The sequence below is a fragment of the Mustela lutreola genome, chromosome 6, assembly GCF_030435805.1.
Source record: "Mustela lutreola isolate mMusLut2 chromosome 6, mMusLut2.pri, whole genome shotgun sequence".
Classification (NCBI taxonomy): domain Eukaryota; kingdom Metazoa; phylum Chordata; class Mammalia; order Carnivora; family Mustelidae; genus Mustela; species Mustela lutreola.
In genome coordinates, this window is record NC_081295.1 from 26,318,608 (window position 1) to 26,335,663 (window position 17,056).

Below are 17,056 nucleotides of genomic sequence, written 5' to 3' on the forward strand. Positions count from 1 at the left end.
GTAAATGGCCTAAATGCTCCAATCATAAGACATAGGTGGCAGAATGGGGAAAAAAAAAAAAACAAAACACAAACACAGACAAAAACCCAACCATTTTTATGTTGCCTACAAGAGATTCCCCTCAGATCTAAAGATACATACAGACTGAAAGTGAAGGGATGGAATAGAATTTACCAGGCAAATGGAAGTAGAGGGAAAAAAAGAAAAAGCTGGGGTAGCAATACTCATACCAATGAAAAAAGACTTTAGGACAAAGACTAACAAGAAACAAAAAAAGGGTATTTTGTGATGACTGATCAATCCAACAAGAGGATATAACAATTGTAATAACTTAAGTACCCAACACTGGAGCACCTAAATACATAAAGCAAATACTAACAGACATAAAGAGAAATTTATGATAATACAGTAATAGTAGGGGACACCCACTTACATTAATGGATAGATCATCTAGGCAGAAAAATCAATAAGAAAATGGGGTCTTTGAATGACACATTAGACCAGATGGACCTAACACATATAAACAGAACATCCCATCCAAAAACAATAGAATATACACGCTTTTCAAGTGCACATGCAATGTTCTCTAGAAGAGACTACATTAGGCCACAAAACAAGTCTCAATAAATTTAAGAAGACTGAAATCATATTGTGCATCTTCTCTAACCACAATGGTATGAAACTAGAAATCAACCAAAGAAGAAACTGGAAAAAACACAAACGTGTAGGCTAAATAACGTGATACTAAACAGCCAATGGGTCCATGAAGAAATCAAAGAAGAAATTTTAAAAAGTACATGGAGAAAAGTGAAAATGAAAACACAACAGTCCAAAAATCTCTGGGACATAATAAAAAGTTGTGTTTAAGATTTTTATCCAGGTATTTGAGAAAAAGAGGGAGAGAGAGAGAGAGGGAGAGAGAACGTGAGAATACGGGAGGCACAGACAAAGAAGCAGTTTCCCTGCTGAGCCTGACCTGGGGCTCTATCTGAGGACCCTGGGATCATAAACTGAATCAAAGGCAGACGCTTAACCACCTATGCACTGAGCCACCTATGCACTGTGGGAAAGCAGTTTTAAGAGGAAAATATATAGTGATACAAACTTACCTCAAGAAACAAGTAAAAGCTCAAATAAAGAATCTAACCTTATATCTAAAGGAACCAGGAAAAGAATAAGCACAGCACAAGGAGGAAATGATAAATTGGAGAAGTAAATGAAATAAAGATTTTTTTTATTATGTTAGTCACCATACAGTACATCTTTAGGTTTTGATATAGTATCCCATGATTCATTATTTGTGCGTAACACTCAGTGCTCCATGAAATGCATGCCCTCCTTAATACCCATCACCAGGCTAACCTATACCCCCACCTCCCTCCCCTCTGAAACCCTCAGTTTGTTTCCCGGAGTCCATAGTCTCCCATGGTTCCTCTTCCTCTCTGATTTCCCTGCCTTCATTTTTCCCTTCCTTCTCCTAATGTCCTCCATGCTATTCTTCATGTTCCACAAATAAGTGAAACCATATGATAATTGATTCTCTCTGCTTGACTTATTTCACTTAGCATAAAGGAAAGAGTCAACAAAACAGAGGTAACCCATGGAATGGGAGAAGATATTTGCAAATAACACTACAGATAAATGGCTGGTATCCAAGATCTATAAAGAACTTCTCAAACTCAACACCCAAAAAACAAACAAGTCAAAAAAAGGTCAGAAGCCATGAACAGACACTTCTCCAAAGAAGACATACGAATGGCTTATGGATACATGAAAAAATGTTCATCATTAGCCATTGGAGAAATTCAAATCAAAACCACATTGAGATACCACCTTACACCACTTAGAATGCCAAAAATTGACAAGGCAAAAAAAAAAAAACAACAAATGTTGGAGAGGTTGTGGAGAAAGGGGAAACCCTTTTTGTGGAAATACAAGTTGGTGAAGCCACTTTGGAAAAACAGTGTGGAGGTTCCTCAAAAGGTTAAAATTAGAGGTATCCTATGACCCAGCAATTTCACTACTGGACGTTTACCCCAAAGATACAGATGTAGGGAAAAGAAGGGCCACATGCACCCCCAAAGCCAAACTGTGGAGAAAGCTGAGATGCCCTTCAGCAGATGAATGGATAAAGAAGACGTGGTCCATATATACAATGGAATATTACTCAGCCATCAGAAAGGATGGATACCCAACTCTAGCATTAATATGAAACAAAATTTTTTTAAAAAATAAGAACAAAAATGAAAGAGCCAGTACATTGCAAGGATAAGATTGAGAAACCCTTAGCTAAAATCATAAAGAAAAAAAACCAGAAAGTACCCAAAAAGATAAAATCAGAAATTAAAGATAATAAACAATGGACACCACACCACACAGAAATACAAAGCATTATAAGAGAATACTATAAAAAATTATATGCCAACAAACTGGTCCACCTAGAAGAAATAGAAACATACAATCTCTAAGACTTTATCAAGAAGAAATAAAATACCTGAACAGACTGATTACTAGAAATAAAACTGAATTGGTAATCAAAAACTACCAAAAAATAAACGTCCAGGACCACACAGATTCAAAAGTGAAGTCTACCAAACATTTAAAGAAGATTTAATAACTGTTCTCCTCAAACTATCCCAAAAAAACAAAAAAGGAAGGGAAGCTTCCAAATACGTTCTATGGGGCCAGCATTACCTTGATACCAAACAAGACAAGAGCACAACAACAACAACAAAAAATTAGAGACCAATATCCCTGATGAACATAGATGCAAAAATCCTCGACAAAATATAGCAGACCACATTCAAAAATACATTCAAAGGATCATTCACCCTGACCAATTAGATTTATTCTAGGGATGCAAAGATGGTTCAATATTTATAAATCAACCAACATGCATTTATACATTTATACCATATCAATAAAATGAAGGATAAAAATAATATGATCTTTTCAGTAGATGCAGAAAAATCTTGTGACAAAATTCAACGTCTCTTTATGATCAAAACTCTCAACAAAGTAGGTTTAGAGGTAACACATTTCAACATAATAAAAGACCATTTATGAAAAAAACCCAAGTTAATATAATCAACAGTGAAAACCTGCAGGTTTTTCCTCTAAGATCAGGAATAAGACAAGGATATCCACTTTCAAACTTTTGCTCAACATATTATACTGGCAGTCCTAGCCACAGAAATAAGGCAAAATAATTAATTAATTAATTAATTAATTAATTAAAATAAGGGGCATCCAGATTGGTAAGGAATAAATTAAGCTGTCACTATTTGCAGATGACATAATATTATACACAGAAAACCTGAAAGACACCACCAAAAAACTTTTAGAATAAAGTAACTCAGTAAATTTGTAGGATAAAAAATTAATACCCAGAAATCTGTAGTGTTCTATACCCCAAAAGTGCAAAAACAGAAAAAGAAATGAACAAAACAATTACAATTACACTATAAAGAATAAAAACTTAGAAATAAACTTAACCAAGGAGGTTAAAAACCTGTATTCTGCAAACTATAAAACATTGATGAAAGAAATTAAACACAAATGGAAAGATACTCCATGCTCATGGATTGAAAGAATATTCCGCGTTCCTGGCCCGAGCTCGAGTCCTGGCCTCTCACCTTACTCTCTGAACAGCATGAGCTTCACCACCCACTCCACCTTCTCTTCCAACTATCAGACCCTGGGCTCCATGCAGTCGCCCAGCCACCGGGTCTGGCCTGTCAGCAGCGCGGCCAGCGTCTATGCAAGCGCCGGAGGCTCAGGCTCCCGGATCTCCGTATCCCGCTCCACCAACTTCCGGGGCGGCTGGGGGTCCAGGGGCCTGGCCACGGGGTTGGCTGCCGGGATGGCCAGGGGTCGGGCGGGCATAGGAGGTATGCAGGGCGAGAAGGAGACCATGCAAGACCTGAATGACCGCCTGGCCTCCTACCTGGAGAGGGTGAGGAGCCTGGAGGCAGATAATCAGAGACTGGAGGTGAGAATCCGGGAACACCTGGAGAAGAAGGGACCCCAGGTCAGAGACTGAGGGCATTACTTCAAGACCATCGAGGAGCTGAGGTCTCAGATTTTTGCAAGTTCTGTGGACAATGCCCGCATCATTCTGCAGATTGACAATGCCCGTCTTGCTACTGATGACTTCAGAGTCAAGTATGAGACCGAACTGGCCATGCGCCAGTCCGTGGAGAGTGACATCCACGGGCTCCGCAAGGTCATCGATGACACCAATGTCACTAGGCTGCAACTGGAGACAGAGATTGAGGCTCTCAAGGAGGAGTTGCTCTTTATGAAGAAGAACCATGAGGAGGAAGTAAAGGGTCTACAGAACCAAATTGCCAACTCAGGGTTGACCATGGAGTTGGATGCCCCCAAGTCTCAGGACCTCAGCAAGATCATGGCAGACATCTGGGCCCAGTATGATGAGCTGGCTTGGAAGAACCGACAGGAGCTGGACAAATACTGGTCCCAGCAGATTGAGAAAAGCACCACAGTGATCACCACACAGACCTCAGAGATAGGAGAGGCTGAGATGACCCTCACGGAGCTGAGACATACTGCCCAGTCCTTGGAAATCAACCTGGACTTGATGAGAAACCTGAAGGCCAGCTTAGAGAACAGCCTCAGGGAGGTCAAAACCCGCTAGGCCATGCAGATGGAGCAGCTCAATGGGGTCCTGCTTCACCTGGAGTCGGAACTGTGCCAGACCCGGGCAGAGGGGCAGCGCCAGGCCCAGGAGTACGAAGCCCTGTTGAATGTCAAGGTCAAGCTGGAGGCTGAGATCTCCACCTACCGTCACCTGCTGGAAGATGGGGAGGACTTCAATCTCAGTGACGCTCTGGACAGCAGCAGCTCCATGCAAACCATACAGAAAACCACTACCCGCAGGACTGTGGACGTCAAGGTCGTGTCTGAGACCAATGACACCAAAGTTCTGAGGCGTTGAGGGAGCAGAAGCAGGGTACACTTTGGGGAGCAGGAGGCCAATAAAAAGTTCGAAGGTCAAAAAAAAAAGAAAGAAAGAATATTCCGCACTCTCCATAGCAACTACAGATTCAGTGCAATACCTACCAAAATGCCAATGGCATTTTTCATAGAATTAGAACAACTGATGCAAAAATTTGCATAAAAGCACAAAAAACTCTGAATAGCCAAAGCAGTCTTGAGAAAGAAAAAGAGGTGGAGGTATCACAATCCCAGATTTAAAGATATACTATAAAGATGTAATAATCAAAACAGTATGGTACTGGCACAAAGATAGACACACATAGACCGATGGAACAGAATAGACCAGCAGTAAACCCATGCTTATATAGTCAATCTATGGCAAAGTAAACAAAAATATGCAATGGGGAAAAGATGGTCTTTTCAATAAATGGTGCTGGCGAAAACTGGACAGCTACAAGCAAAAGAATGAAACTGGACCACTTTTTCACACTATACACAAAAAACTCAAAATATTTTAAGGACCTAAATGTGAGACCTGAAACCATAAAAATCCTAGGGGAGAACACAAGCAGTAATGTCACTGATGTCGGCCTTAGCAACATTTTTCTTTGGCAAGAAAAACAAAGGAAAGATAAAGGGCTTACATCAAAATAAATTTCTGGACAGTGAAGGAAACCATGGACAAAACAAAAGGCAACCTACTGAATGGTAGAAGACATTGGTAAATGATATACCCACTCAGGTGTTAATATCCAAAATATATAAAGAACTTCTACAACTTAACACCATAAATCCCCAAATAATCTGATTTTAAAAATGGGCAGAGGGCTTGAATAGACATTTTTCCAAATACAACATACAGATGGCCAACAGACACATACACCATGTCAATATTCCATGAAAAAGCAGAATACACATTCTTCTCAAGAAAACATGAAACATTCTTAAAAATAGATCATGGTAGGCCACAAAACAAGTCTTAAATTTAAGAAAGTTGAAATCTTATCAAGCATCTTTTTCTAATCACAGTGGTATGAAACTAGAAATCAATTATAAAAGAACTGAAAAACTCACAAATATGTAAGATTAAAGAACATGCTACTGAACAATCATGAATCAAAGAAAAAATAAAAAGACCTATCCTGCAGCCCCCATGGCTGAATCTACCCCACTAGATTCAGCAGGTACATATAATCCCTACAGAGGATGTCCCTTGAACACCTGGCTCTTGTGGCCGGGGGCGGAGGGCTTGTGTTTCTGAGCCCCATGGGGCTAAAACAATTGGAGAGGCAGTTTTTGGTAGGCTTCTACCCCCAGGACAAATACTGGTCCCAGCAGATTGAGGAAAGCACCACAGTAATCACCACACAGACCTCAGAGATAGGAGAGGCTGAGATGACCCTCACGGAGCTGAGACATACCGCCCAGTCCTTGGACACTGACTCCACAGAGAGCAGACTGAAGTAATCTCCAGTCTTCCTGTACCACTCCTTCAAGACTGGGAGAGAGAGATTTTTCATCTCATACCAGAAACAAGTAGAGAGTCCAGAAAAATGAGGAAACAAAGACATATGCTCCAAAGGAAAAAAAAAAAAAAAAGATAAAATCCCAGAATACAACGTTATTGAAACAAAGATAAGTAATTTACATGATGAAGAGTTCAAAGTAATGGTCACAAAAGTGCTCACCAATCTTAACAGAAGAATAAATGAACATAGAGAGTACTTTCAAAAAGAGATAGACAATCATATTAAAAAATGGGCAGAAGATATGAACAGACACTTCTCCAATGAAGATATACAAATGGCTAACAGACACACGAAAAAATGTTCATCATCACTAGCCATCAGGGAGATTCAAATTAAAAAAAATACAATGAATACTGTTATGCTGAAAATAAATTTTAAAAATTTAAAGAAAAAGAAATGAACCACTGATAAATGCAGATACATGGGTGAATCTTGAAATAATTATATTGAATTAAAGATGTTAAAAAATAAAAAATTAAAATTAAAAAAAAACCCACATTGAGATACCACCTTACACCAGTTAGAATGGCCAAAATTAGCAAGACAGGAAACAACATGTGTTGGAGGGGATGTGGAGAAAGGGGAACCCTCTTACACTGTTGGTGGGAATGCAAGTTGGTGCAGCCTCTTTGGAGAACAGTGTGGAGATTCCTCAAGAAATTAAAAATAGAACTTCCCCATGACCCTGCAATTCCACTACTGGGTATTTACCCCAAAGATACAGAAGGAGTGAAAAGAAGGGCCATCTGTACCCAATGTTTATAGCAGCAATGGCCATGGTTGCCAAACTGTGGAAAGAACCAAGATGCCCTTCAACAGACAAATGGATAAGGAAGATGTGGTCCATATACACTAGGAGTATTATGCCTCCATCAGAAAGGATGAATACCCAACTTTTGTAGCAACATGGACGGGACTGGAAGAGATTATGCTGAGTGAAATAAGTCAAGCAGAGAGAGTCAATTGTCATATGGTTTCACTTATTTGAGGAGCATAACAAATAGCATGGAGGACAAGGGGAGTTACAGAGGAGAAGGGAGTTGAGGGAAATTGGAAGGGGAGGTGAACCATGAGAGACTATGGACTCTGAAGAACAATCTGAGGGGTTTGAAGGGGCGGAGGGAGGTTGGGGGAACCAGGTGGTGGGTATTGGAGAGGGCATGGATTGCATGGAGCACTGAGTGTGGGGCAAAAACAATGAATACTGAAAATAAATTTTTTAAAAAATGATAGAAAATATTAGAAAGTACCAAACAGTCATAAAGCTGAAGAATACAATAACTGAATAATACACTAGAGGGGTTCAGTAGCAGACTAGATGAAGCAGAAAAAAGAATCAGTGACCTGGAAGACATGGCAGTGAAACTCATACAAACAGATCAGCAAAAAGAAAAAGAATTTTAAAAAGTGAAAAATTACTTAAGGGACCTATAGAACAACATCAGGTGATAAGGGATAGTAAGACTTTAAGTGGACTAGCAATTTTGGTTAGGGTGACCTTAAGGAACAAAATAACCTCTGAGTGATTCAAATCCAGACTTACTAGTCAAAACATTATATCACTTAATGATGCAAGATACTGATCAACAGAACAAGTTATCTTCAGATAACACTGCAATCCTATTCTAGAATTCATATCAACAATAGGGTTTACTACCTCGTGTTGTATCAGGACATCCCAAGGTGCAACCACTATTAATGATTCATTTGTTCAATAATTAAAATCCTACATGATCTGAGTACAGACCAAAAGTAATTCAGATTAGTTTCTTTCTATTATAGACTTTGCCCAATATGAAAGGACAAGAAAAATGAAGCTCACTTCATTAGTTTGAGACATCCTCAAACTAATAGATTATATAATCTTAATTTATATCCACCCTGCCCAAGAATAGGGTTTGTTAGGATGGCAAAGCTCAGTGACTGTGTAAAACTTAAGCCTTTATACTCCATTTCTATTCCTAACAAAATATTTATAATCAACATTACCTCATTGATTATCCCCACCCCACTCGTCATGGCATTCCTCACACCAATCAAGTGAAAAGTTCTAGGATATATACAACTTTGCAAAAGACCAAACATTGTTGGCCCTCATGGTCTATTACAACCTATTGCTGATGCTGTTAAGTTATTCATTAAAGAACCAATGAAACACTAACTTCATCAATATCTGTATCCATCACTGAACCAATCTTAGCCCTCACCATAACCCTACAATATAAATTCTGTTGCCTTACCATGTTCACCGATCAATATAAACCTAGGAGTACTATTAATGCTAGCTATATCAGGCTCAGTTATAATTTCCATCCTCTGATCTGGATGCCCTCGAATTCAAATATGCATTACTTGGGGCTATCTGAGATGTAGCACAGAGAATTTCATATGAAGTAACTCTAGCAATTATCTTACTATCAGTACTACTAATAAATGGATTGCTTACACTATCAGCATTAATCATTACTCAAGAATACTTAGGATTAATTTTTCCATCATGACTGTTAGCCATGATGGGATTAATTTCAATCCTAGCAGAAGCCAACTGAGCAGCATTCGCCTAACAGAAGAAGTCGTCACTGGCTTCAACACTGAATTACAGCAGCCCATTTCCCCTATTTTTCCTAGCAGAATAGGCCAAAATCCTCCTAATAAACATTTTCACAACAATCATATTCCTAGAAGCATTTCATAGCCCCTACATGCCAGAACTAATTAATTTCATTGTCAAAACTCTCCTACTAACCATTACCTTTCCATGAATTTGGGCATCTTACCCACAATTCCAATATAACTAATACACCTCTTGTGAAAAAACCTTCTATCACTAGATTATCACTATCACTATCCCTTTGTATGTCACACATATCCTGGCCTATCATTAGATCAGGTGTTATACCACAATCCTAAAAATACCTCTGACAAAGAGTTACTTTGATAGAGTAAATAATAGATGTTTAAATCTGATTATTATTATATAATTTTAATATACATTTTAATATCTTATTTCTTTCATTCCTAGAATGACAGGAATCAAACATACCCCTAGAAATTAAAAAATTAAAAATTATAGCATATTCCATAATAAAGTCAGCTAAATAAGCAATTGGACTCTTCCTGCCAATACTGGTTACTATCCTTCCTATGCTCATTTTTACCATTATTATAATAACCATTATCTCAGGAACTATAATTGTAATAACAATCTCTCAATCACACTATCTAAATTGGCTTTAAATAAATATACTAGCTATTATCCCAGCTTTAATAAGAAAAAAAAATTTAACCCTTGAGCCACAGAATCCTCTACTAAGTATTTCCTAACATAAGCAACCACATCAATACTTCTTATAATGGCCATTATTAACTTAATATATTCTGGACAATGAATAATTATATTTAATCCAACAACATCCTTCCTTCTGCCATTGTAACAATAGCTCTCATTATAAAACTTGGACTTTCCCCTTTCCACTTCTGAGTACCTAAAGTAATACAAAGAATTCTGTTATCCTCAGGCCTAATTTTATTAACATGACAAAAACTTGCATCGATGTCAATCTTATACCAAATCTCATCATCCATTAATCCAAACTTAATTCTATCCATAGCTATTGCATCAATTCTAATTGGAAGATGAGGTGGACTTAACAAAAAGGCATATATGAAAAAAATCACAGCCTATTCATCAGCTGCCCACACAAAGTGAATAACACCTATCACAATTTATAACCCACCTATAATAACCACAAATCTATTAATCTACATCATGATGACACTCCCCACATTCATATTATTGTGTGTAATTCATCCACCACAACACTATCACTCTCATATATTTGGAAGAAAATATCCTTAATTTTACATTAATCTTTACCACCATACTATCAATAGGCCTCCCTCCTCTCTCAGGATTTCTGCCCAAATGGATAATTATCCAGGAACTGACAAAAAAATGATCTTATTATACCAACATTAATAGCCATTATAGCACTACTCAATCTGTACTTCTACATGCAATTAACTTCACATCACTAATTATATTTCCATCAATAAACAACATACAAATAAAAGGACAATTTGAAAGTATAAAATGGTTAACTCTTTTAACACTACTAATTATAACAATAACAATTTAGTTAGAAAAGACCAAGGGGAAAAAAGAAAAAAAAAAAAAAGAAGACAAAAAAAAAGAGATAAAGAAAAGACCAAAAGCCTTCAAAGCTCTGAGAAAGTGTATTCACTTAATTCCTAAAAAGTACAAGGAGTGCCCAGACTTCATCCTACATCAACTGAACACAAAACAAATTTTTTAATTAAGTTAAAACCTTACTAGATTTCCATCCCATGAAATTTTAGTTAATGGCTAAGTAACTGAATCAATTAGCTTTAATTTACTTCTCCCACCATCTAGGGGAAAAAAGGCTGAAGAAGCCCCAGCAGAGTTGAAGCTGCTTCTTTGAATTTATTATTCAGTATGATATTCACCACAGGGCTTAACAAAATGATGACTCAACCTCTGTCTTTAGAGGTTAGTGCTTACTTAGCCATTATTCTCAACAAACCATAAAGATACCAGCACTCTATACCTACTATTTGGTGCATGAACTAGAATAGAACTAATGAAATAGAATAGGAACTGCTTGAAGCCTTTTTATTTATTTATTTATTTATTTAAGAGCACAGGAGTGCAGGGGGAGGAGCAGAGGGACAGGGACAAGCCGACTCCACACTGAGCATAGGCCCCACACAGGGCTGCTCAATCTCAAGACCCTGAGATCATGATCTGAGCTAAAACCAGGAGTCTTATACTTAACCAACAGAGTCACCCAGGTGCCCCTGTCGGAAGCCTTTTAATCCATGTGGAAATTGGCCAACCTGGAGGTTTACTGGGAGATAACGTAATTTATAAGGTAACCATAGTTGCCCAGGCATTCATAATTTCCTTTATAGTATCACCTATTATAATTGGACAATTTGGAAACTGTTCAGTCCCCTCAATAATCAGAGCACCTGATATGGCATCCCCCCAAATAACATGAGTCTCTGACTATTACCAGCATCATTTCTGCTCTAACATCATTAACAGTTGGAGCAGGTACAGAAACCAGGTGAAGAGTATACACACCCCAGCCTGCAACCTAGCTCAGGAGAAGCATCAGTCAATTTAACCATCTTCTCTCCCCATATATATGTATCCTCAATTTTAGGGGCTATCAACCATATTACCACAATCATTAAAATAAAACCACCAGCTGTATCTCAATACTAAACACCTTTATTCCATGGATCCCTCTTAACCACAGTCTTCCTATTACTACTATCACATCCGGTCTTAGCAACCAGAATTACCATATTACTAACAGACCATAACCTAAAACACCACAATCTTTGATCCTGTAGGAGAGGCAACCCACTGATACCAATGCTTATTTTGATTTTGAGTCTCCAGATATTCCAAAGTTTATATTCTTATCTTCCCTAGATTTGGAATTACTACATGTATTACTACATATTATTCAGGGAAAAAAAGAACCTTTTGGATATATAGGAATAGTTTGGGCCATAGTATCTATTGGATTCCTAGGTTTTATTGTATGAGCCCAGCATATTTTTAACAGTAGGCACAGATGTTGACATATGAGCATATTCTACAACAGCTACTAGAATTTTGCCACCCCGACAGCATAGAAGTATTTAGCTAACTAGCAACCCTTCATGGAGGCAACATGATCACTGGCCATACGATGAGCCCCAGCTTTTATCTTCCTATTCACAGTAGGAGGTCTAGCAGGAATTGTTTTAGCCAACTCATCCCTAGACAGTGTTCTCCAGGACAAATAGTATATGGTAGTGCATTTTTACTACATATTATCAATAGAAACATTTTCACCATCATAGGAAGATTTGTTCACTGTTCCCATTATTTTCTACAAGCTACACAGTCAACTGTAGTTGGGCAAAGATCCTCTTTACATTCAGTAATTGGAGTTAACTTTCTTCCCACTCGGCCTTTCAGGAATGCCCTGACATTGACTATCCAGATGTGTACACAACATGAAACACTATGTCATTTACAGGTTCATTCTTCTCCTTAACAGCAGTAATATTATCTTTATAAATTGAGAAGTATTTGCATCCAAATGAGAAGTAGCAATAGTGGAATTAACTAACACTAATCTTGAATGACTACATGGATGCCTTCCACCATATCATACATTTGAAGAATCCCCATACATAAGCCTAAAATAAGAAAAGGATCAAACCCTCTAAAAATGGTTTCAAGCCAATACCATAGCCATTATGTCTTTCTCAATAGTGAAATATTAGCAAATATTACATAACTTTGTCAAAGTTAAATTATGGATTTAAGTCCTTTTGGCATATCCACTCAAAATCCCCCATTACAGAAGAACTCCTACACTTTCATGACCATATATAATCATCTTTTTAATCAACTCTCTAGTTCCTTTAAGGTGCAAAATCCCCCATTACAGAAGAACTCCTACACTTTCATGACCATATATAATCATCTTTTTAATCAACTCTCTAGTTCCTTATACCATTTCACTAGTATTAATAGCTAAATTAACCCACACAAATACAATAGGTGTGCAAGAAGTAGAAACGATATGAACTACCTTACTACTCATTATCCTAGCCTTAATTGCTTTGCCATCATTATAAATTATTGATATAATAGATAAGCTCAACAACGCCTAACTGGAAAAACTAAGCCATCAATGATCCTGAAGCTATGAATATATGCATTACAAAGACTTAAACTTTGACTTCCACTTCCTGATTTCTTTGGCTTAAATTGAATAATTCACACAACCTAAAACCAAGAGATCTACAACTAGTAAAGGTTGACAGCCAAGTTGTCTTACCCATAGAAATAACAATCCAGATATTAATCTCACTAGCAGATATCTTACACTCATGAGCTGTCTCCAGACAATTAAATCAAACAACCTTAATACCTACACATCCAAGCCTATATTATGGGCAGTGCTCAGAAATTTGTGGGTCAAATCAGTTTTATAGCAATCATTCTTGAATTAATCCCACTTAAACACTTAGAAAAATTATCCACAACTGTACTGTAATGTCATTAAGAAGCTAAGTAGTATTGGGGTACTTGGGTGGCTTGGTCAGATAAGTGTCTGACTCTTGATTTTGGCTTAGGTCATGATCTCAGGCTCATGAGACTAAGCCCCACATCAGGCTCCAGGAGCTTACTTAAGATTCTCTCTCTCCATCTCCTCATGCCCCTCCCCCATAAAAAATTTTAAAAAAGTTTAAAAAGAAGCTCAGTAGTATTAACCTTTAAAAGGTTAAAGACAGGGGCACCTGGGTGGCTCAGTGGGTTAAGCCTCTGCCCTTGGCTCAGGTCATGATCTCGGGGTTCTGGGATCGAGCCCCGCATCGGGCTCTCTGCTCATCAGGGAGCCTGCTTCCTCCTCTCTCTCTGCTTGCCTCTCTGCCTACTTGTGATCTCTATCTGTCAAATAAATAAAATATTTAAAAAAAAAAAAAAGGTTAAAGACAGAGTTTAAGCTTCTCCTTAATGATATGCCACAACTAGACACATCAATGTAATTTATCACCTTCATATCAATAATTATAACCCTATATGTTGTATTTCAGCTAAAAATTTCAAATCACTATGACCCATCAGACCCAAATTAAAAACAAAGACATGGTAGTACTTCACCCTTTGAGAGAAAAAGTAAGTGAAAATCTATTTGCCTCTTTTATTATCCCAGTAATGATAGAGTTATCTATCATAATTTCAATTACTATATTCCCTACAACCTAACCAACTAATCAACAATTATCTAATTGCTATCAAAAATGACTAATTCAATTAACATCAAAACTATTAACTATCCATAATCATAGGACACAACCAAGGACAAAACTGAACCCTAATACTCCTCTTACTCATTCTATTTATTGGCTTAGCAAGCCTACAGGGCCCACTACCACACCTACCTCACAACTCCCAGTGAATCTAGGGATAGCCATTCCACCTTGAGCAGAGATAATAATTAATGGCTTTGTCAGGCCCAACTTCTACCCCAAAGAATAACCATCCCACTGATTCGAATACTAGCAATTATCAAAACCATTAGCTTTTTCATCCAACGAAGAGTACTAGCTGTATGGCTAACTGCCAGTATCACTGCTGAACACCTACTCATTCATTTAATTGTGGGAGGAAGCCTTGCGTTAATAAACATTAGCCCCACTATAGCTCTCATTACCTTCATCACTCTTAATTCTACTATCCTTGAATTCACTGTGGGCTTAATTCAAGCTTATGTATTTGCTCTACTAGTTATCCTTCACCTTACATGCTAACATCTAATGACCCACCAAACCCACACATACTATATAGTAAACTCCTGCTCCCAACCATTTAAGGCACTCTATTGGCTCTCCTTATAACATTGGGTCCATAGCTTTTACTTTACCTCAATCTTCCTATTATCTCTAGGCATTAACAACTAATATCTTGATGATGTATCATTGATGAAGAGACATTATTTGAAAGAGTACATTCCAAGGTCACCACACACCAGTTGTTCAAAAAGGGTTTCAGTACGGAGTAATTCTTTCATTATTTCAGAAATCTTTTTTTACTTGCTTCCTCTGGGCTTTTACCATTTAAGTCGACCTCCAACACCTAAACTAGGTGGTTGCTGACCACACACTGGCATCCATCCCCTAAATCCTCTAGAAGTACTGTTTCTCAATACTTTTCTCCTATAAGCTCTGGGCTATATATATCACCTAAGCCCACGACAGCCTCACAGGAGGAAATCACAAACACAACTTCAAGCCCTATTCATTACAGTCTCTCTAGGAATTTATTTTACCTTATTACAAGCCTTTGAGTATTATGAAACATCATTTACAATCTCAGATGGAGTTTATGAATAGACATTTTTTATGGCTACAGGCTTTCATGGACTACGTGCAATTACTGGCTCTACCTTCCTCATCATCTGTCTCCTGCTGCAACTAAAATTTCATTTCACATCTAATTATCACTTTGAATTTGAAGCAGTTACTTGATATTCACATTTTGTAGATGTAGTAGGACTATTCCTATAGGTCTCCATTTATTGGTGAGGGTCTTATTATTTTAGTATTAAACAGTACAATTCCATTTAATCAGTTTCAGTACAACCTGAGGAAGAATAATAAATATTAACCTATCAATTAGCACACTACTAAACTCATTGCTTGTATTAATTGTATTCTGACTTCTCCAGCTAAACATCCACATGGGGGAATAAAAAATCCCCTATGAATGTGGATTCAACCCCATAGGATCAGCCCACCTATGCTTCTCCATAAAATTTTTTCTGGTAGCTATTACATTTCTGTTATTTGACCTAAAAATGCTGTTCTTCTACCTCTACCTTCACTGTCTCAAACAGCCTAAAAACCATCCTTATCATGGCTTTAATATCAATCTCATTACCAGCCATAAGTCTCACCTATGAATGCGCCGAAAAAGAATCAGAATGAAACCAAATGATAATTAGTTTAAACTAAAACCAGTGATTCCATTATGGCTAATTTCATAATTATCAAATGTCTCTAGTCTATATCAACATTATTCTACCAATCATTGTATCCTTAATGGAACTATTAATATACTGATTTCATTAAATACCATTTCCTTGTTTAAAGGGTATATTTATTCACCATTTATAGTAACCATAATAATTCTAAACACTCACTTTACAATACCTATCATCTTCTTAGTATTCATGGCATGTGAAGCTACACTATGATTATTTCTACTAATCATGGTGTCTAATATTTATAGTACTATGTACAAAACCTTAACCTCCTGCAATGCTAAAAATCATTCTAACCATTATACTACTACTACTGACATGATTATCAAAAAAACAATTTAATTTAAATTAATGAAACAGCCTATAGCCTATTAAATGGCCTTATTGACCTAATATTCCTAAATCATCTTAACAACAGCCTCAACTTTTCATTACTGTTCTTCTCTGACTCCCTATTGGGACCCCTATTGGCACTAACATAACTTCTTTCACTAATACTTATAGCTAGCCAATTTCATCAATCAATGGAAATCCTAACCCAGAAAAAGCTGTATAATACTAATTCTATTATAAATGTATTTTTTTAATTTTATGTATTTATTTAACAGAGAGAGAGAGAGAGCACAAGCAGGCAGAGTAGCAGGTAGAGGGAGAGGGAGAAGCAGGCTCACCCATTGAGCAAGGAACCCAACACGGGGCTCAATCCCAGGACCCTAGGATCATGACCCAAGACAAAGGGAGCCACCCAGGCATCCCTACAAATATTTTTTTTTAATTTTACTTATTTATTTAACACACAGAGATCTCAAGTAGGCAGAGAGACAGGCAGAGGGAGAGAAGGGGGAGGAAGTAGGCTCTCTGCCGAGCAGAGAGCCCAATGCGGGGCTTGATCCCAGGACCCTGAGATTATGACCCAAGCCAAAACCCACTGAGCCACCCAGGCACCCCCCCTACAAATATTCTTAATCA

At 37.6% G+C, this 17,056-nt stretch overlaps 2 pseudogenes; both read left to right on the forward strand.

Moving 5' to 3' along the window:
• Positions 1 to 3,627: 3,627 nt before the first annotated feature.
• Positions 3,628 to 5,091, forward strand: LOC131833105 (keratin, type I cytoskeletal 18-like; annotated as a pseudogene).
• Positions 5,092 to 6,165: 1,074 nt separating this feature from the next.
• On the forward strand, positions 6,166 to 12,740 carry LOC131834555 (cytochrome c oxidase subunit 1-like; annotated as a pseudogene).
• The last annotated feature ends 4,316 nt before the right edge of the window (positions 12,741 to 17,056 follow it).